The 22,236-nt window shown below is 48.5% G+C and overlaps 1 long non-coding RNA gene across 1 annotated transcript; it reads right to left on the reverse strand.

Annotated features, from left to right (window-relative positions):
• Positions 1-954: 954 nt before the first annotated feature.
• Positions 955-7,802, reverse strand: LOC147114060 (uncharacterized). The gene is made up of 2 exons (XR_015079343.1): positions 7,700-7,802; positions 955-1,689 (listed from the first exon to the last, which is right to left on the reverse strand). It is a non-coding gene; the product is annotated as an uncharacterized LOC147114060 (long non-coding RNA).
• Positions 7,803-22,236: the final 14,434 nt, after the last annotated feature.

Here is a 22,236-nt window from a genome sequence, read left to right on the forward strand (position 1 = left end):
AGACAAGAGTTTGAGTGAGAATGATGGAGTGAGTGTAGAGAATCCATAGCATAGATGCTTAGAAGGAGACAAAGATGGAGTGAGGTGCCAATACCAAGGGCCCTCCCTGTGTGTAGTTAGTTGTTGTCATTGCATAACTGTGATAGGGAGTGAGGGGGCAGCGTAGTCGAATAGTGAAGTGAGTGTGTACATAGAGAGAGAGGGATGGTTAAGGGTGTAAGGGATGTAAGGGTAAAGTGGGATGTGTAGGAGTAGGTTGACAATGCAGAGTGCTGGTGATGAGAGGAGAAGGGGAGCAGAAGGAGGGTCAAGGTGATGATATACTCAGTTTTCCTAATTGGACAAGGTCATTGAAGCTCTTACGGCACTGCGGCCAGGTTCTGCTGCACACCGACCTGGAGCTCACATCCCTTGCGAGTTGGAGCCACACAGCCTTTGTTTGTTGGGGGGAAGAGCACCTCCTTCTGAGCTCTTACTCCCTCCACCAGAGCATGGAGGGAGTCATCATCGAACCTCGGGGTGGCCTTGGGTCTTGAGCTGGACATCTTTATAGCAGCAGAAAGTAACAGAGTTGCAAATCATCAAAAAGAGAGGCATAAAATGACCGAAGCTGCTTGGAGCCCTTAAATGCAGCTGGATAAGTGATGTCAGCAGAGGCGAGTTTCAATCACAAAAGGCTAATTGGACCAGAGGAACGCACACGTCCGGAATTAATTGGCCAATTAGGGGAAAATCGCTATTTTTTTCCCACCTGACAGCAGAGGCGGGATCGGGACCCGCTGACCACCTGACCCACACCCAACCCGCCTCCAATGGGAAAATCGCAGCCATAGTGTTGCAGAAAGGTTTACTGTTATAGTGAGAATCTATTGTGATTCTTAAACTAACCTGAAAAAGCGATTAAAACCTGCAACTTCTGACTTCTTTTAAAAACATATATTTACAATCCTGATCTCAGATCAGATTCAGATTAGATTTATTTGCCATATGTAACAAGTACAATGGAATGCTTGTTCCCCGTAGGGACGCGTCAGCTATACATACAGCGCCGCGTTCAGAGTCAATACAATGGCTTCCCGTGGCAGTGGGAGCACGATGTCCCTCAGCCGCTCCGTCCTCCTCTTCACCGCGGCCTCTGTTGCCGGCTCCACGTGTGGTGGCCTGCTTCTCCTGCTCTGGCCACCATGCCCGGCTCCCCTCCTCCCATCCGGACTGAGTTACCCGAAATGGAGCTGCCGGCCGACGTGCTGCAGCGTGTCGTGAGTCTGCTGCTGCTGCTCGTTGCGCTGCGCTCCTCCGCCTGACTCGCCGAACACATCGTCGGGATGTGAACGCTCCAATTCAGCCTCCTCTTCACCGTCGCTGGCTCCACGCTCCATGGCCCGGGGCCTACTTCTCTGTCTTCGCGGGTCGGCCTCTGGCCGCCATGCTCAGCTCCCCTCCTCCCAGTCGGAATTCCTTCCTGCCGAGGAGCTGCCGGCCGATGTGCTCCAGTGGGTCAGCTTGGCTGCTGCTGCTGCTCACCGCGCTGCGCTGCCTCTGCCTCTGCCCGACTCACCGAGCACCTCGCTCCGGTTGTGGGAGCGAGCGGCGAGAGCTGGCTGCCCGAAGCAGGGAGAGCGATCTCAGCACCGGACCGTCACGGCCGCCATCTTTGGTTACGCCCTCGTGTTATGATATATGATGAATCTTTGCGAGAAATGGAAACAGCAATTTACATGTATGTAGTACCTTTTACATTAAAACATCACAGTGTGCTTCACAGAGGCAAAAATTAGACAAAAATAGATTCAAGCCAAATAAGGAGATATTAGGAGTGGATGAAAAACTTGGTCAAAGAGTTGGACTTTAAAGGGGAGGTGGTCTCAAAGAGAGTGGAAGGTGGAAGGGTGAAGGGGTTTGGGAAGGAAATTCTAGAGTGTGGGACCTGGTGGGGTGTCTCTTCTTCTTAGGCAGTCCCTCGGAACCGAGGATGACTTGCTTCCACACTAAAAATGAGTTCTCAGCTGAGTGATGAGTCCAATGCGGGAACTACAGTCTCTGTCACAGGTGGGGCAGACGGTGGTTGAAGGGGCGGGTGGGTGGGGTGCTTGGGTTGACATGCGCTCCTTCTGCTGTTTGCGCTTGGGTGGAAGATGCCTGTGCGTGAATTCTTTTAACGTGGGGTGGCCGTTGCACACCAACTACCACACGGGCTTGACAGAGCAAGGTCTTGGGCCAATGGCAAGGGGATCGAAGACGATTGGAGACCAGGCTCTGCTACATCAGCCTATCACACACACACACACAAACATACTCCGACTGTCCTCCTCCCTCCTTCCCGCAGGTCCTCTCTGCCTGGGTTTCATAGGCTGCAGTGTGGTCCTCCTGAGCCCACTGCTGGTCCACGCTGCGCCACTCCTGGGCCTCGACCTCGCTGCTGGGGTATGAATCAGCTTTGGAGCACATTTGCACTAAGTGTCGGAATATTGAATTGCTAAAGCAGAGGATCGCTATGTTCAAGGGCAAATTGATCTCCTCTGCAGCATAGAAACACAAAAACATTCTGCCCCTCAAGCATGTTCTGCCATGCAATTAGATCATGGCGGATCTGTAGCTCAACTCCAGTAGGGAGGGAAGGATGCACAAGAGGCCAGAGTTGGAGGAATGGAGAGTTCTGGGGGTTGGGGGGTGGTGTTGTACGGCTGAAAGGGGATACAGAAATAGGGAGGGGCAAGACCATGAAGGGGCTTAAACATAAGGATGAGAGTTTTAAATTTGAGGTGTTGGGGGAATCGGGAGGCAATGAATGTCAGTAAGGACAGGCGTGATGGATGATTGGGGCTTTGGTGCGGGATAAGATATGGGCAGCAGAGTTTGGATGAGCTGAAGTTTACAGAGGGAGGAGGATGTGAGATCAGCCAGGAAAGTATTGGAATAGTCAAGTCTGGAGGAGAAAAGGCATGGATGAGAGTTTAAGCATCAGATGGGCTGAAGCAGGAGCAAAGGTGGGTGATGGTACGAAGATAGAAGTAGGTGGTCTTAGTGATGGAGAGAATATGGAGTTAGAAGTCCAACTCAGAATCGAATAGGATACCAAAGTTGCAAACAGCCCGGATTAACCTGAGACACTGGCTATGGAAGGGATGGAATTGGAGGCTACAGTACAAAGTTTGTGGCATGAGCCGGAGAAGTGCCAAAACTATAGGGCAGTAATAGTAGGGGATTTCAACTACCCTAATACTAACTGGGATAAAAATAGTTTGAAGGGTATAGAGGGTGCAGAATTCCTAAAATGCATTCAGGAGAACTTTTTTAGCCAGTAAGTGGCAAGCCCAACAAGGGAGAGGGCAGTTCTGGACTTAATTTTAGGGAATGGAGCTGGGCAGGTGGAAAGGGTATCAGTGGGAGAGCATTTTGGTGGTAGTGATCAAAATTCAGTTAGATTTAGGGTAGTTATGGAAAAGGACAAGGACAGACCAGAAATAAAAGTTCTCAACTGGGGGAAAGCCAATTTTATTGAGCTGAGATGTGATTTAGCCAAAGTGGATTGGAAGTAGCTACTTGTAATCAGTGCCAGAGCAGTGGGAGGCATTCAAGGAGGAGATAGTGAGGGCTCAGCGCAAGTATGTTCCCTTAAAGAAAAAGGGTGGGACTAGCAAATCTAGAGCTCCCTGGATGTCACGGGGTATACAGGGTAGGATATAGAAATAAAAGGGAAGCTTATGACAGATACCGAGTGTTCAATACCATAGAAACCCTAGAGGAGTATAGAAAGTGCAGGGGTGAAATTAAAAAGGAAATTAGGAAAGCAAAGAGAGAGCATGAAAAACTGTTGGCAGGTAAAATCAAGAAAAACCCAATGATGTTTTATAAATACATTAAGAGCAAGAGGATAACTAAAGAAAGAGTAGGGCCTATTAGAGTCCATGAAGGTAATCTATGTGTGGAGGCAGAAGACGTGGGTATGGTCCTTAATGAATACTTTGTGCCTGTTTTCACAAAAGAGAGAGACGATGCAGACATTGCAATCAGGGAGGAGGAGTGTGAAATATTAGATGAAATAAACATAGTGAGAGAGAAAGTATTAAGGGGTTTAGCATCTTTGAAAGTGGATAACCCCACAGGTCCGGATGAAATGTATCCCAGACTGTTAAGAGAAGTAAGGGAGGAAATAGCAGAGGCTCTGACCATCATTTTCCATTCCTTTCTGGCTACCAGTGTGGTGCCAGAGGACTGGAGGACTGCTAATGTGATACCGTTGTTTAAAAAGGGAGAAAGGGATAGAACGAGTAATTACAGGCCTGTCAGCCTAACCTCGGTGGTGGGAAAATTATTGGAAAAAATTCTGAGGGACAGGATAAATCATCATTTAGAAAGACATGGATTAATCAGGAACAGTCAGCATGGAGGTAACAAGAAGGGACGATGAGGGTTGTGCGTTTGATGTCATGTATATGGATTTTAACAAGGTTTTTGATAAGGTCCCACATGGCAGACTGGTCATGAAAATAAAAGCCCATGGGATACAAGGCAAAGTGTCAAGTTGGATTTAAAATGGGCTCAGAAGTAGGAAGCAAAGGTTTATGGTCGATGGGTGTTTTTGTGACTGGAGGGCTGTTTCCAGTGGGGTTCCGCAGGGCTCAGTACTAGGTCCCTTGCTTTCTGTGATATATATCAATGATTTAGACTTGAATGTAGGGGGTATGATTAAAAATTGATGATACAAAAATTGGCCGTGCAGTGGATAATGATGAAGAAAGCTGCAGACTGCAGGAAGATATCAATGGACTGGTCAGGTGGGCAGAACAATGGCAAATGGAATTCAATCCAGAGAAGTGCGAGGTAATCCATTTGGGAAGGGCTAACAAGGCAAGGGAATAAATGGTAGGACACTGAGAAGTGCAGAGGAACAGAGGGACATTGGAGTGCATGTCCACAGATCCCTGAAGGTAGCAGGACAGGTAGATAATGTGGTTAAGAAGACATACGGGATACTTGCCTTTATTAGCCGAGGCATAGAATATAAGAGCATGGAGGTTATGCTTGAACTGTATAAAACACTAGTTAGGCCGCAGCTAGAGTACTGCATGCAGTTCTGGCCATCACATTACAGGAAGGATGTGATTGCACTAGAGAGGGTACAGAGGAGATTTACGAGGATGTTGCCTGGGCTGGGGAATTTTAGCTATGAGGAAAGATTGGAGAGGCTGGGACAGAGGAGGCTGAGGGGAGACCTAATTGAGGTGTATAAAATTATGAGGGGCCTAGATAGAGTGGATAGGAAGGACCTATTTCCCTTAGCAGAAGGGTCATAACCAGGGGGCATAGATTTAAAGTAATTGGTCAGAGGTTTAGAGGGGATTTGAGGAAAAAAATGTTCACCCAGAGGGTGGTGGGGGACTGGAACTCACTGCCTGAATGGGTTGTAGAGGCAGAGACCCTCATCACATTTAAAAAGTACTTGGATATGCAATTTAAGTGCCGTAACTTACAAGGCTATGGACCAAGTGCTGGAAAGTGGGATTAGAGTGGATAGCTCTTTGTCGGCCGGCACAGACAAGATGGGCTGAATGGCCACCTTCTGTGCTGTAAATTTCTATGATTCTATGAAGACAATGGCATTGATCTTTCCAATTTTAACTGCAGAAAATTGCAACTCACCCAAGACTGGATCTGAGCTAAGCAGGCTAACAATGCAGAGGCAGTGGGGTCAGTGAGAAAGGTTAGTGGAGAGGTAGAGCTCAGTTTGTCAATGTATAATGCCCAATTTTGTTCCACAATGGACCAAGACTTAAGATAGATTTTCCTCTTCCCTGCTTCCTATTTGTACCTAAACTACAGATGCACTTCATTTGCATTGTCCCAAACTTCCTCAATGGGATTGATTTTAACTTGCATCACCTGGTGTTAGCAGGGCCTCAAAATGGGGTTGGTAGCCTTACCACCCAGCTAACCCTGAAGTTGCGATTGGCACCATTTTGAAAGGAGTCTACCGCTGGGTGCCCGAAGCGCCAGTCTGTTTCAATATGCAAATCGAGGTCCCAGGACTCTCATCACCCTCCTCCTATTTCTACAACATTATTCTGGTGGCCAACGCATGTTTCCCTGGCCACAGAATCAGAATCACAGAAACCCCACAGTGCAGATAGAGGCCATTTCAGCCCATCGAGCCTGCACCGACACATATCCCACCCGATCCCCGTAACCCCTACACCAACACATATCCCACCCTATCCCCGTAACCCCACGTATTTAATCCCCTAACACTAAGGGTCAATTTATCATAGCCAATCAACCTAACCCGCAAATCATTAATTTCCAACAGTACATTATTTAAAAAAATTGTGCATAGTTGTGTGTCTAGTTTTTTGTTATCACAGTGCTTCCCTTTACCCCCTTCCAAATTGGTGTTTGCTGCGCACCAACTACTTATCTTAGTGCTCCTTCTAAGTGAACTCTCACTGACGGGACTGGGCGAGTGAGGGTCAGCTGTGCCTCTGGTACAGTCTCTGGGATAAGGTGTTGGAAATTAGGTGGGGCTTGATCTCTTCGACCACAGACCCCTGATGGTTCTGCTACAGGTTGTGAACCCTCTGTTGCTGTGTGGATAAGAAGGCCCAGTCTGCCTTCTGGCTCTTTGGTAGTCATGGAGGAAGGCAGAGGAATAGTATGGGACAGTTGCTATCCCGAGAGACAGCAGCATTTGCCATTGCCACTTCTGTCCAGACATTGCTAAAATGCTCCATGTCACCGGGCCTTCTCATTTGTGAGTGCACAGGCCTCATTTGGACAAGCTGATAAAACATGTTGCCCAATGAGATGGTAAGAGTATAGGTCAAGATCTGAAAGGCAGCTGTTTGAGCTGTGATAATCACTCTCATTGTGGGGGGTTACACTGCAGATGGTCGCTCCTTTCAAGGCTGACTGCAGGTTATGAATGCTGTCCCTCAGTAGTTCACACAGGTGGTTGATAGACTCCAAGGCCGGAAATTTCTCCAGGTAGTCAAATTGGGGGCAAGGGGCCTCCGAGCCGGGCGGGAAACCCGGGAGGCTGACTTTAACGGCAGGACCCGATTTGCATGTGAGGCCTCGGATTCCCGCCCGTAGCCAGCCAGCTTGAGAGGTTGGCTGTCTGCGGGCGGGTAGGCCTTCGACTGCACAGAGGAGGGAGTGAGGGGTCGGTCCGGGAGAGGGATGGTGGGGGGGGAGGTCGGGGATTGGTGGGATCGGCGGGGGTTGGGGGTGGGTGGGTTCAGGGATCGGCAGGGGAGGATCGCAGATCACTGATCGCAGGAGGGCAGGATCGGGGGATGGGGGGGTCGGGGATCGGCGGGGGGGTGCAGTTTGGAGGATTGGCAAGGGGTCGGGGTTCGGCGGTGAGGTCAGCTGTGGGGGGCTCGGGGACCAGCATGGGCTAGGTCGGGGATTGGGAGGGGGGATGGGGATCACGGGGGGGGGGTGAGGGGGATGGAGGATCGGAGAGTCGATGGGGGGGGGGCATCGGCCCGGGATCGGCGGAGGTGAGAGAGGATCGGGGCCAGCCACCGGAAGATTGTGGCTGGCCTCATAATCATCGGCGGGGGGTGGGGGGCAGAGGCATCATGGTGGGGATCAGAGGCCTGGGAGGGCGATCGGAGGCCTCGTTGGGGGTCTCCGATCGCAGTGGGTGTGTTAAGTAGGGTCCCTGGATCCAGGAGGTAGGAATAAAGCCAGTTACTTCCTCAATGCAGCAGTCCCCGCCTCGGTTTAACTGCCGGGTTTCACGAATTGTGTGAAACCCGTCCACATGCAGTTAAATTCAAAATGGAGGTGAAAAAGAGGCTGCCAGCCTCATTATAAAATTTAAATTGAGGTACCGCCCCCTGGGAGCGGGCTGGCTGCCCTCTTCCTGTCCCGCCCCTGTCATGCCTCCATTAAAATTGGAAGTGGACGGGTTGGAGGCGGGATCAGGTCGGGAATCCCAGTTTTAACATTTTAACTACCCCCACGCTCCAAACCCATCCTTTTTTTAGGGGAAAATTACAGCCCAACTGTTGCTGTCATACAACCTGAAAATAGTACTGCTTGTAACTAAACCTTTTTAAAGGCTAACAGCACTGACTCAATGTTATTTTCTTCTTCTCTATTCATATGTGTATTCGAATGAGGAAAGCACTGTTTTATTGATGTTATTCTAGTGGTGCATCAGTCAATACCAATCAGTGTCAACTGTCAATGTCCTGATTCTAAAGATGAACATTTTGAAAAACAGAAGAAACATGGACTGGGTTGGCTCTGAGATACAAGTAAATGTGCAAACTGTATAAAATATATTACTCTCTTTAATTTAGCCTACAATTATGGAGAGGCTCAATCAAACAGCCAAGAGGGGCAATATAACGAGTGGAGAATATAATCTTTTAAATAGGGAAAAATGAACTGGTGCACTGGTACAGGGTCTGTGATTTTATAGAACCCAAGAGTAGGCGACCACAATGGCACCATCAATCTAGAAAGATAATGGCCCAGAAATTCGGGTCGGGGGCTTCCCGCGGGTGTAGGCCCAGGATTGCAATTCCACGGGGGCCCACAGCACAACGGCCGGCGCGCAAGGTAAGTGCAGGTCGGGGGCTTCCCACGGGTGTAAGCCCCCGACCTGCACTTACCTTGCGCGCCGGCCATTGTGCTGTGGGCCCCCGTGGAATTGCAATCCTGGGCCTGCTCCAACTGCCGGCGCGCAGTGCTTGTTTATCCCAGGAGCGCAGTTAGTTCGATGTGTTCCCTGGGATCACGTGGGCCATGGAGAGCCAATCGGAGCAGGGAATGCTTCATTCATAAGTTTGACAGGAAGGGCTGTCAAAACTTATAAATACTATGGCCCCAAAACATCACTGAATCTTCAATAAGTTTTAAAAAAAAATCACATTTTTTAAATAAACTATAAATTACATGAAATAACTATTTTAAACAATAATTTAAATTTTTGAAAAATATAATTTTATTTTCTAACGGGGCTAGAAATAAACTTACCTTGCTTTAAAGTATTTAAAAATAATAAACCTGTGGAAAAAATGTTTTAATTTTAATTAATTCACCACTTACCTTGTAAAAAGCAGGCCTTGCATCTGCTTTTTATATGTCTAACTTCTGGAGACTTACCCTGCAAAAAAAACTAAGTTCTATGCGCACGCGCAGCCTCTCCTGCGCATGCCTTCGAACTCTGAACCCCTTCTTTCAGGGGAATGGAAGTGCCGGTTTCCCAAGCATGCGCAGTGCATGCAGGAAACCGGCACTTCCATTGGGCCTACGGGTGAGTACCCTGGGCGAGCTCACCCGTGGAGACCCGAAGTTCTGGGCCATTATGTTAAGTGCCAGCCAGGCAGGCAAGCTCGGCTTTACCCCAAAACTGTGTGGAGGATGATTAATGAAGGTGACTTAACAACATTGATCATGTTTCATCGTAACCATGGTGACAAGATATTAATGCCTGCCTGCCTTCCTCTCCACAAATAAACTTGCACCATCTGGAACCCAGCATCAAGCAGAAGATAACTCCTCACTACCTACACACACAAACACACACCATTGCTACAGGCACCAGCCCAGAAACAGATGAACTTTCACTAATAGTTTGGCCAATCACTAGACTATGTGCAGCTACCTGGCAAGGAGGACATAATGGTGTGGATATTAACTGGGGTGGGTTGCGTAGGCGGGGCTGGGGGGGGGAGTTGCGTACGGGAGTTTTAACTCCACAGCGTGTGTCTTTTCTCCTTGATAGGTTCCCCGCCCGGAAGTCAGCCTGATTGACAGGCTTGGCTTCCATTTGATCGGGAAGGATTCCAGGCCAGCCACATTAAAATATTTAAGTTGCCAACCCGCCTCCGTTAAACCAGGAAGTGGGTGGGTTGGAGGCCAGTTAAGGCTAGGTTTGAGATTTAAAAATTTTTAACATCTGACTCGACCCCAATCCACCTGTGTTTTGGGGTTATAATTCACCCCATTGCATCTACTCCTCAAGGACAAATGGAGAGGCTGCAGCCTGAACATTGGTGATGAATGACTGAGGTGGCAACAGAGGGGCAGGTGGATCCAGAGGGGATTGGGAATTAGGAGTGTTCGAGCACTGTTGTGGGTGATGCGCACATCACTGATCAGAGGTACACAGTCAAATGGTGATAACCTGTCTTTTCTCTTTAAAGATGCTGACTGATTGTTGTGTATTTCTAGCATTTTCTGTTTTTTCATTAATTAGAAATTGACAGCAACAACAAGTTGCATTTATATAGCGCCTTTAACATAGTAAAATGTCCCAAGGTGCTTCACAGGAGTGTTATCAGACAAAAAAAAATTGACAATGATCAAACACTTCGGGCTGGATTTTATCAATGGAGGTGAGTAGGAGGCGGGACTCCCACTTTTCGGGTTGTAGTCCCGCCTCCATTGAGTTGTGGCCAACCCACTCGATTTTCCCCGGCAACAGGTGATGTCACAGATTGACATTTCATCTGTCAAGAGCTTTTGACAGATGAAATATCAGCGTTTGACGGCTCTTTGAAGCTGTCAAACACTGACAATCTATACTCTAAGTTAATTCCTTCCTCTCAGGCTGATTTAGAGATCTCTCCAGAACAGAAAGCAGAGGCTGCAGATTTTGACAGCTCGCGGCCATTCTGCTTTCTGTGCCGATGAGATGAGGGACTCCCGAGACCTGAAAGAAGGAAGCCTGCATTAGTAAGTAAAGGTAAGTAAAACGTATTTAAACACTTTACACACACCAAACACCCTTACCTCTGCACTCATGCACCCATCACTCACCTGAACACCGGACATCTCGAACCCTCCAAGTCCTTCAGCCCAACGGTCCGCCTTGCTAACTTGGCGTGGTTTGGGGACGTCGGGAAGCCCACACTTCAGGGATAAAAATAGGGATTAGGCTAAAAACTGCTTGTTAACTACCTGTTAATAGGCAATTAATTGGCACTAATCCCCTTCCCGCCTCGGGGAGGCGGCTCCCAGCACAGGTCGGGTACCCGCCTCCTGGGAAATGGGCATGGAAGTGGGTTGGGAGCGGGATGGCTTCATGCCCCCCGATTTTGCGATTTCAACACCCCACACACCTCCATTCCCCCCTCCACGGCCCTGGGAAATTCTAGCCCTTCATCTACGAAATCAAGTTTTCCTTTCCTGAACAATTTACTACATTAAAGGTGATATATAAATGCAAGTTGTTGTTGTCCTCTGCATTTATATTGTGCTGGACCAGGTGATTACTGCCGAGTAGTTCACCATAATGGATGTGCCAGCTGACATAATGGCTGCACCACAGCCTTCAAGAACACATGGGTATAAATACATTGAGGCAACTCTCAAGACTAGTCTGACTGTGGCTGTATCAGATATGGGGTCAACTCTCCAAACTGTTTTATGGTCACAACTGGCACAATGTAGGTGAAAAACTGGGCAACCCGCAAAGATATTTTGCCAGAAAAGAGGAGAGATTGCAGTTATCTGTTTGAGACAGTTTTGCTGAGCTCACAAATGCCCATCAGGCTGTTGTCAAGCAGTTTGAACTCACCAGGATATATTAGACCAAATCTTGGCACACCATGGGTAATCAATCCCGATTTCACATATTGGAGTCTTATGTTTAATCATAATTTCTGGTTGAATTAAGATTTCATTTTTGATACAGCACATTTCAGTCACAAACTTATGCCAGATCTTAACTATCTTTCTGCTTCCAATTCCCTGTTCATACAGCAGTTTGTTTTAACAAAAGCTACAAGCCTGTAAGTCATAGTTTAGTTTCCTCTGGGAATGTTTTATTTTACAGACTGCTACAGTCTGCTGCGGGTACTATTTAGAAATGTCCAAATGATTAAATCTTGTAGATTTTCTGGAAAGTTTGTTTTAAAAATGATTAATAACACTTTAATTAACCACCCTTATAATTTAAGACTTTGAATTATTTAAAATAAACAGTACCTGAAATATTATCTCCTGGTGGTAGAAGTTAAATGCCTGAGGCTGTATGAGCTCAAAATTCTCTCCAAATAAAAACCATAATAAATTAAGCATATTCTGTAAAACTACAGGCAATCCATTTTGAAACAGTAGTGTATTAGTGTGGCTGTCTAACATTGTTGCATTTTTTATGCACACACAAGTGCTTTTTAATAAGATTTTGGACAAGTGTATAGGTCTTGTTACTGAATCACTGGCATCATTTGCACTGTCAGTTTCCCATAACTTTCCCTGGTAATTACAGACATCTTCAGCACCATTTCTTTCGTCATAGGTCTTGCTGATAATATATTGGCATCTTTAACACTCCATTTTCACATAGCTGGTATCACTGAATTACTTTGCTTCCTGAATTTCATCACATCCCTACATATAGAATTACAGCTAGAAACAGGCCATTCAGCCGAACAGGTCCATGCTGGTGTTTATGCTCCACATGAGCCTCCTCCCACCATTCTTCATCTAACCCCATCAATACATCCTTCTATTCCTTTCTCCCTCATGTGTTTATCTAGCTTCCCCTTAAATGCATCTATGCTATTCGCCTCAACTACTCCTTGTGGTACCGAGTTCCACATTCTAACTATTCCTTGTGGTACCGAGTTCCACATTCTAACTATTCCTTGTGGTACCGAGTTCCACATTCTAACTATTCCTTGTGGTACCGAGTTCCACATTCTAACTATTCCTTGTGGTACCGAGTTCCACATTCTAACTACTCCTTGTGGTACCGAGTTCCACATTCTAACTATTCCTTGTGGTACCGAGTTCCACATTCTAACTACTCCTTGTGGTACCGAGTTCCACATTCTAACTATTCCTTGTGGTACCGAGTTCCACATTCTAACTACTCCTTGTGGTACCGAGTTCCATATTCTAACTATTCCTTGTGGTACCGAGTTCCACACTCTAACCACTCTCTGGGCAAAGAAGTTTTCCGGGATTCTTTATTGGACTTACAATTATTATAATTATAATTGCTAAGATCGGTCAAGTCATGCTACTACCTTTAACTTGGAGTACGACTATCAAAAAGGGCTGCCAACTCTGATTGGACATATTCCAGAGGTTTCACCATATGATCCCCCGCCCCCTAATTGTCCAATCCCCACCCTACCGCCATTGGTCAGCCGACACGCACATCCTCGCAGCGCCCGCCTTCCCACGACAATTGGAAAGTGAACAAACCCTTCGTTACCCGCTTGGATGATTCTTGACTGTCAGTCAGAGAGCTTTTTTTCCCTTTCTCCAATAGATTTATAACAAAAATATTCAAAGAAAATGAAAAAAAAAACACACACTCAATTTGCCCCCAGGTTGCTTGCAGCAGTGTCCAGGAGAGTGATTGTTAATTCCCAGAGACTCCAGGACAACCCTGGAGGGGAGGGTCAGCAACCCGACTATCGAATAAATGGAATTTTCCACAGTCAGCACCAATTGCATTGTGATCAGCAGGCACAGAGCAGATGGGTACCAGTGTGAAAGAAGTAATGCTACATTGCTTCAACCCCCAAGTGGAAGATTCTAGTGTATGATTAGATAGGTACACAATAGCTTCTGGGCAATTTTGAAAAAAAAAATCACCTGTGACTTGCAAGCAGCCCTGGATTTGTTCCTGAACTACATTACACAACCTTGAGCAACTGTCAGCTAAATATTCTGCACCTTTAGCAACTTTCATATTAATGCAGCAACTATGGAACAAATGAGAAGAGTACGAGTCAGAGGATGTCATGCTCAAACTTTATGGTGCTCTGTCAGACCCTAGCTTGAATATTATGCCCAGTTTGGCTACCAAAACACAAGAAAAGCATTCAGTCCCCGGAGGCTATGCAGAGCAGAGGTATGAGGCTAATCCCAACTGTCAGAGAACAGCATTATGAGAGAAGACCAGAGAAATCTGGGCTTTTCAGCTAAATAAAATAGTGAACAGTATAGAAAATGTAAATCTGGAACACTACTTCAAGTTAAACCATAACGGGAAGAAAGAAAGAAAGAAAGACTTGCATTTATATAGTGCATTTCACGACCACCGGACGTCTCAAAGCGCTTTACAGCCAATGAAGTGCTTTTGGAGTGTAGTCACTGTTGTAATGTGGCAAATGCGGCAGCCAATTTGTGCACAGCAAGCTCCCACAAACAGCAGTGTGATAATGACCAGATAATCTGTTTTTGTTATGTTGATTGAGGGAATAAATATTGGCCAGGACACCGGGACACAGATGAAAGCTGCCGAAAGGCAATGATGATAGAAAGTTCACAAATAAAAGTGATCAGTACACAGAATGTACATCCAGGTAGGGTAATAGAGGCGCTGGCCTAGAAATTGGTCCCCGTAGCGCCCATTTTTGCTGCTACTCGGATTACTAAGGCACCAATATGGCGGGCAGGAAGTCTGCACACATTTCTGGCCAGACATATTGGGTAAGGACAAAAAATATGTGTCATTTACCAATGCCTGAAGCTGTTTGTGGCCCCCCTCGCCAAGATTGGTTTGCCCTAAGGCAGACTTCGCCAGCGCCAGCTGCACTCTGGAAAACCAAGTCTAGGGATCACTTGCTAGGCCGAACCAAAATGGTAAGTAACTTACCTGAATGTGGTGCCAGGAGGGGCAGGAGTGCTCGTCCTGACCTCACGCTAAAGGAACTAATTGCCGCTGCATCCCCCCCCCCACCCCGCGCCCCCCCACCACACCCCCCCACCATCGCCACTGCTCTTGGCCATGACCCTCGAACTCCCTCACTCCAGGCCTCGACCTACGATCTTCCTGCAGTTCCCAGACCTAATCCCGTGATTCCCAGACTCAACCCCAATACCGGCCCTGACCAAAGGGCCGTGGTGACACTAGCAGCGACTTGCACTCCTCTTCGCCAGTGGGCTCAAATCAAATATCTGGGGAGCCTCGGGCCTCATCATTCAGGCGCTGGGTCGATACCCCCACGCAATACATTTCATGCCCAAATGCCCAAATATCTGGACCAAAAACTCTCAGATACTTTAACAAAAATGCACATTCTTTAAGGATGGATGAATTAGGATAAGTTGTTTGGCCTTCCTGATCTATATTAATCTTGTGAATTAAGTGAGACAGTCATTTACCTAAATGGTCTCTGAAGCTGCCCATGGTAGCAATTGATATTCGATTAAATACAATCTTTTGGAGATCATGATTCTCAAACATTGCTTAGTGATTTTATGAATTCCCATGAGTATCTTTGATAGCATATTATGTGCTTATTTGTGTTTAATCCAAAGGGAAGTGGGTGTAACGTGCATCATATGACATCATCAGGAGAGATAAACATTAATATGCAAGAATCTGGGATGTGTGCCAGTGGAAAGCTAGAACAATTGAAAGTATTGACTGTCCAACCTAGCTGATTAAATTAGACCAAGTTATGGATGTTTGCAATTTGGACTGGTTTTAAAGAGTCCTAAATTTATTTCAACGGTAATAGGAAGCACAGACATCACTTACATTAGGGCTCAGATACATTAATTTTATCATTCTGGACTGAATTCAAACTGGGCTACAAAGCTTTCTTTGAGGACATGAGGAAACTGGAAGCGTGTGTCAGGAAACTTTGCTTTTGTGTCTGTGGCCAAGAAAGCTGGGCCGAAGTTCTCCTCTCAGTGGGTGTTCTTCGCGGTCCCAAGTGAAATTAATTTTTGCAGTCTGAATCCTGTTACCACTGGAAACAAGATTATAGCACAAAGTCGTCTTCCTCTCATAAGGATGATAAGTATAGTGTGGGAAATGTCACAGTATTGCAGCAAGAGGTGTTACTTGAAGATTGGGAGTTGAAGTAAATTGGCAGAATGTTTATGGAGCGATCAAAAAGAAAACACGGCATTGGCCCAACTTACACCTGCAGAGAACACAATATACAAACTGAGCACTTCCCAGAGTGGCAGTTTGGTATGTTGATTTCATATCTTCACACTCCTCCCTCAGAGAAGAGAGCGAAGTAGTGGAAGGATTGGAAGGCTGATTAACAGTCAGACCGGCCGAAACATGAATGCACCTTCCATGGCCTTAACCATCTTTATACCAGCTGATAGAATGGTTAGTTCTATATGGTGGGAGCGTTTGATGGGCTCCCACAACCCATACAATGGGTGGCGGGGGGGGGGGTGGTGGTGGCGCGGGGTGCTATCCACAACCACCAGAGGCAAGCATCCCACCGGATGTCAGCTCAGAATTAGAGCCGGAACTCCCGTCTCCACTCGCCAGGACTGCCTGGAACGGGGTTGGATCCCTGCACCTTCTAACTCAGAGGTGGGAATGCTGCCACTAAGCTAAAGGCTTGCTCATGTACAAGCATAGATCCACAAAATATAAATTGAATGAGAAAAGTAAAAATGCGAACATTTAAATAGCCACTTCTCTACCCAGTTTGCTTGTATTAATTCTGCATTCTACATTTCATAAAGTTTTCTTTCTGTGCAGCTTTAAAGCCATTCTTATTTACCAACCCCCTGCAGCACGCCTGACTGACCGGAGTGGAAAGTGTGAGACAGCTGGAAATGTTGCTGTGAACTGGTTGGTAAAGATGAGTAAATTGTGCATTTCCCTCACTCCAGCAAAGTCCCTGGTCTCTAATCAGGGCTTTGCCCAGATGTCCTGGCAGAGATTTGGTGTGCTGGGGTCACGAGGAGTGACTTGCACTAATATGGTGCAATGGTGCATTGACACTGGACTGCCCTGCATATTTGCTACATTGTTGCAAATACAGAACATTGGGTAAAATTGCTGAACGGAGAAAGGAATTTCAAGAATGATTCTAAGGCGCGATCTTGTCAGCCCTGGGGAGGCGGGTATGGAGGCGGGACTGCCGGGAAAATGGTAGAATCTGGGGGTGGGTACCCATCCCGCCTCCAACCTGCCTCCGGGTCCCGTCTCCTGGAGGTCGGAAGAGGATTACAGCCACTTAACTGCCTGTTAACAGGTAGTTAACAGGCAGTTAAGAGGATTATCCCCATTTTTCCAGGAGATGCGCGGGCTTTGAAGGATTCGAAAATTTCATACATCTCCCCGCCGAAGATTTATTTGGTTTTTAAAAGAAACCCTGGTCAGACTGAGTTTTAAAATCCAGGGCACAACAAAATGGCTGTGGTCAGACCTTGTGACCGAAAGCCTGTCAGTTTCAATTCGGAACCTGGCAGGCTAACAGCTTGTGTATTTCAATGTCTGCAGCAAGGAGATCACGGAACCAGACAAGACTTTTGCATATGCATTGGGGACAAACCCAATTACAATCAGGCCTACGCATAGAGGCCATCAAGGTGTTTGCTCAAACAATCAAAATAATCAGCGGGGCCATCGAGACGGGGCTGGCCCCCATCAAAGAACCTGTTGGACAAAGGAGAGCAGTTGCAGAACCGGCAGGAACCAATTACCGGCCATCCAAGTCGATGGGCCAAGATCGACACCTTTTGTTTAATTCCAGCCTGCTCAAATCAGACAAAAGAATGAGCTGATTGAGCGTAGAGATAAGGGCTACCGAGGGGGGTATAACTAGCCTCTCGAGAAGCCATTCGCTCTCTCTCGCCTCGCCTCCTGCGCCCTGCCTCGCCATCAACCAAGGAAGACCATCGAAGGAGAGCCCGTCCAAAGAGGTAGGATACCCTGTCAGAGACCTTTTAATTACTGGGGTACCTCTACCTGGACGGCGAAGTCTGTGCAACAGCGGGACCACGTGACATCGGCAGGTAACAGGGCAAAGGAGCAAGGTTTTCTTTCAACATCTCAGACCGGTGAGCATTATAATTCTGACCCATCGCAAGATAATCTAGCTAGGTCTAGAGGGTGGGAATTAAGGGGATTGCTAAATTGTCATTTTAGCCATTTTCCCTTGATGTGCCGTTTCTCCTCCCCTGTTAATTGTAAGTGTACTGCATTCATATCATCCCTATGTATAGTATTGTTATCTTATTTTCTCTGTTAATAAATTTGGGTTTTCTTTGTACCAAACAACTGGTCTGCTTGTTTGTCTATATCGCTATCTCCCAATAAGCCCGGGGATCAGAACTAAGGGGTGAGCGATTCGAACCACTCAGAGAGAAGGCAGCCGGAGACATAACCGACTGGCCAACACAAGTAGCAAAAATCCCCCTACAGAATGGCGACCGGCGGCAGGACTCCGGCAGCAGTGTGCGATATAGCAGACAGTGGTGCGGACAAAGGAGCAGTAATGGAAGAGAGGTTGTCCGGTTATGTGTTTAGAAAGGTGAATATCACCAAGTAGCGGATACTCACCCTATTACAGGCTGAGCGTCCCATAGATGCAGCCGCCCAGTGGACGGCCAGTAAACAACATAAGGGGTCAATAGAGAAAGCAGTGTGGCTTATGTGCTACAAGAAACAGGTCCTACTGTTGGACGGAGTTGTAGCAGCACAGGCTGCCAAGCTTAAGAAATCAGCCCTAGAAATCCAGGACAAGGAGATAGAGATACAGGATAAGGCTTTAGCAGAGGAGAAATTGATAGTGGCGCTTCAGGCGCTAAACCAAGAAAGAGTGCAGACGGCAAAAGAACCCCAGGCAAAAATAGAGCGCCTGGAGAGCCGGGTCGCTGAAGTTAAGAATAATAAAAGAGCAAAAATAGAGCGCCTGGAATGCCAGACCGCCGAAATCAAAGTAACGCAAGGTACACGGTGGAGTGTTTGGAGTTCCAGGTCAGAGAGGCAAGAGGTAGTGAGATAAGGTTACAGGACACAATTGCCCGCCTAACCCAAGAGATAAGAGAACAGGAGGAGAAGGTTAAAGAAGTAAAGGCAGCATATAGGCTGGCTTGTGACCAAGGCTTTGAGGAAGCAGATCATGGCCTCTGTCAGATGAATGTAAGAAGGGGCAGAAGGGATACGATGACTTAAGGGATGAGATATTGGAGGCCATGGGTATGAATTACGGCAGCCCGTTCGCCCATGTAGAAAGAACGGTACAGCTCCCAGGGGAGTCTCCGGAGGCGTTCGCAGACAGGCTGTGGCCAGTCTACCGGAGCGCGTGCCCAGGAACGCCGGTACGAACGCTGATGGACCAAGACCAATAGGCCCACTGGCTCCGTTTTCTAATGACAAACTGCCTGCCCCAAATCCGAGCCCAGGCTGTGGCCTGGTTTGAACACCGTAGCCCCCAGACCACTGAGGAAACGGTGATCCGCCAGCTCACGAAAGCATTAAAAAATATAAGGGGTATCGAGACGCCCCAACCCAAGGGGAAAGTCCATGAGATTAAACCTGGGGGCCAGAATAAGAAAGAGTGGCACTAGGAGGGAAACCGTCCCTCCCAGAATAAGCTGAACTGTTACGGGTGTGGGAAGGATGGCCACTGGCGAAAGGACTGTAAGAATCCCTGGAAGGAGAATAAGGGGAAGAATTCACCAGCCCCAGCCCAAAAGGCAGGGCCAGGTATCCCTCCCGCTGCGATCGAGCCACTCCTGGAGTCGATACAGTCCATACGATCTCTCCCCCTGGCCAGCCAGGGGAAAATAGCTGCCACCACCGGTGTTGTAGTTCCCTCAGCCCCATCTGACTCCCCGCAATGACTGGAGCCCGCGCAGCCTGTCCACCTGTGTGATCTCCGGCATGACAGATGGAAGAGACCGCTTGTGCAGATGGAGGTAGAGAAGGTTAAAGGGACTTATCTGCTGGATACGGGAACATCGTGCACCGTGACCCACGCAACTAACCCCTTCACCTCACCTCTGTCTTGCGGGGTTCCAACAGGCGGGAGCGTTCTCCAAGTCACTCTCAATCCGGCTGGGCATGCTCCAGACCAAGTGGACGTGCGTCCTGACGAGGTGGGAAGCAGATGGAGGCAGAGGGATCCTAGGGGCCGACTTTATCGTGGGCCACAGGATCCTCGTGGATCTCCGCAATCATTGCCTCTGGGGAGCCGACACGGGTAAGGAGGGCGGTGTGGTAGTCATCCCAGGAAAGGCAGGGAAGGGGACCCTGTGTACTGTGAAGCCGAAAGAGGGTTACAACCTCGGGCTCATGGTCGATGGTGTCCCGAGGGAATTCCAGGCATTTGTGCAAGCCCACCTGGCCGCGTTTGCCACACACAAACACGACTGCGGGAGGGTCACCGGGTTTGAGGTCAGAGTAGACGGGGACCCCATTGCCCGGCCCCAGAAGCAGTATAGCTTCCCCCGAGAAGCAGAGGCCGACATGGAAGCAGCCATGTCCACTTTAGTACAGCAGGGAGTGTTGAGGCCCATAGCCACCCATGTTAATTCTCCGCTTTGTCCGGTTAAGAAACCGGACAATTCATGGAGAGCCATGGTGGACTATCGGGTGCTCAACAGCAATATCCCCGCGTGTGCCGCCACAGTGGCAGCAGTTGCCGACCTCATCGGAAGTATTCCAGCATCTGCGACCACGTTCACGGGGCTGGATATTTCAAATGGGTTTTGGTCCATCCCTTTAAGGCGGGAGGACCAGTACAAATTTGCCTTTACTTTTAAAGGGCAACAGTACACTTGGAACTGCTTGCCACAAGGCTTTCATAACAGCCCCAGCATCTTCCACCAGTGTATGGCGGATAGTTTAAAAGAATTTAGTCAGCCCACCCAGTTAGTGCAGTATGTGGATGACCTGCTTTTGTTTACCGACTCAGTCGGGGAGCACGGCCCGCTGCTGGCCAAACTGCTGGAGCTGCTACATTGTAAGGGGTTCAAAGTGAACCCGAAAAAGGCGCAGATCAGCCAGTGGGAAGTTAAATTCCTGGGCCTGACCGTCCGCGCCGGAGAGAGAGCCATAGAAAAGGCGAGGAGGGAAGCGGTCCAAGAGCTACCGGTCCCCAACACAGTGAGAGGTGTGAGGTCATTCCTAGGGTTAACGGGGTACTGCAGAGACTTCATTAAAGACTATGCAGCCACATCAGCCCCTCTGCTCCGACTCCTACACAAGGGAGTGGAGTGGTGTTGGGATGAGGGGTGCCAGGCAGCATTTGTCCAGCTCAAGGGGGACCTGCAGACCGCACCAGACCTGGGAGACATCGATGGGGGGAAGGAGTTCTTCTTGGAGGTAGCGACCAGCGGGGATATTCTCAGTCCTGTGCTGCTCCAGGAGCGGCACGGCAGGCTAAGACCCGTGGTCTACTCCTCCAGAGTACTCACTGATGTGGAGAGGAGCTACTCAATTTGCGAACGGCACCTTTTGGCCATGTATTGGGCTGTGAAAAGATCCTCGATCTTCACAGGCACCTCTCCCATCACCCTCCTCACACATCACACACCCACCCAGATGCTTCTGGACGGGATGATTAAAGATGGGACAGTCAGCAGTGCCCGCATTGCGCGCTGGACCCTCCTCCTCTCACAGATGGATCTGAAGGTGAGGGGCCTTTGCGAGCCAAAGCTCGCGGCCAATATGGTATATCCTGGAACAGCCCATCGGTGTTCCATAGAAGGTATGGGAGGTGAACATAGGTTTACGGGCCGGGATACATCCCACTGGCCGCGAGATCTATGTAGACGGTTCCAGCATGGTATCTGCTGGCAAACGAAACACGGGGTGTGGCGTTTATGACCCCACGGCAAACATTGCCCTGCCGATCAAGCTACCCAGTACCATGAGCGCCCAGCAGGCGGAGCTGTCCGCGGTGGTGTACGTCGTGACGCACCCTGAAATCTTTCCTATCCTGTACACGATTTTCTCAGACAGCATGTTCACTTGCAATTCGTGCACGGAATACCTGGCCATTTGGTCTTGCCGCGGGTATACCTCCGCCGACAGGAGACCCTTAGTAGTAAAACCCCTGCTGGAGAAAATCCTGGCAGCAGTGGGGGAGGAAGGCGAGATCTTCATCCACAAAGTGAAGGCCCACTCCTCCACAGAACCCCGCGGCCAGGGTAACCAGCAAGCTGACACGTTGGCCAAGGAGGGTGCCCGCACCGGCACATTCTGGGGCCCCTATGGGCCCGGGCCCGTGGCGGCAGTCAGAGGCAGGGATGGGACCCAGAGGAGCTTAGGAGTAGCATTAGCCCCGGATCTTAAAATGGTCCAATCCCAGGACCCTGTCCTGAAAACCGCCATCAGCGCAGTGAGCGAGGGTAGGAGCACAGAAGGCCCTTACGGCGCAGCGGCCCTCTCCATAAGGGAAGGCATGCTGTTCAAAAAGGAACTGTGGGTAGTACCCCAGCAGCACCGGAGGGAGTTCCTTCAACTGGCCCATGAGGGTCCGGGAGCGGGAAACCCCGGGCCTGAGACCACCTGGCAACGGGTGGAACAGGCGGGATTGTGGC

This window comes from Somniosus microcephalus, chromosome 8 (genome assembly GCF_052327205.1).
Source record: "Somniosus microcephalus isolate GS21.2 chromosome 8, FLI_Smic_1.0, whole genome shotgun sequence".
NCBI classification, from domain to species: Eukaryota; Metazoa; Chordata; class Chondrichthyes; order Squaliformes; family Somniosidae; genus Somniosus; species Somniosus microcephalus.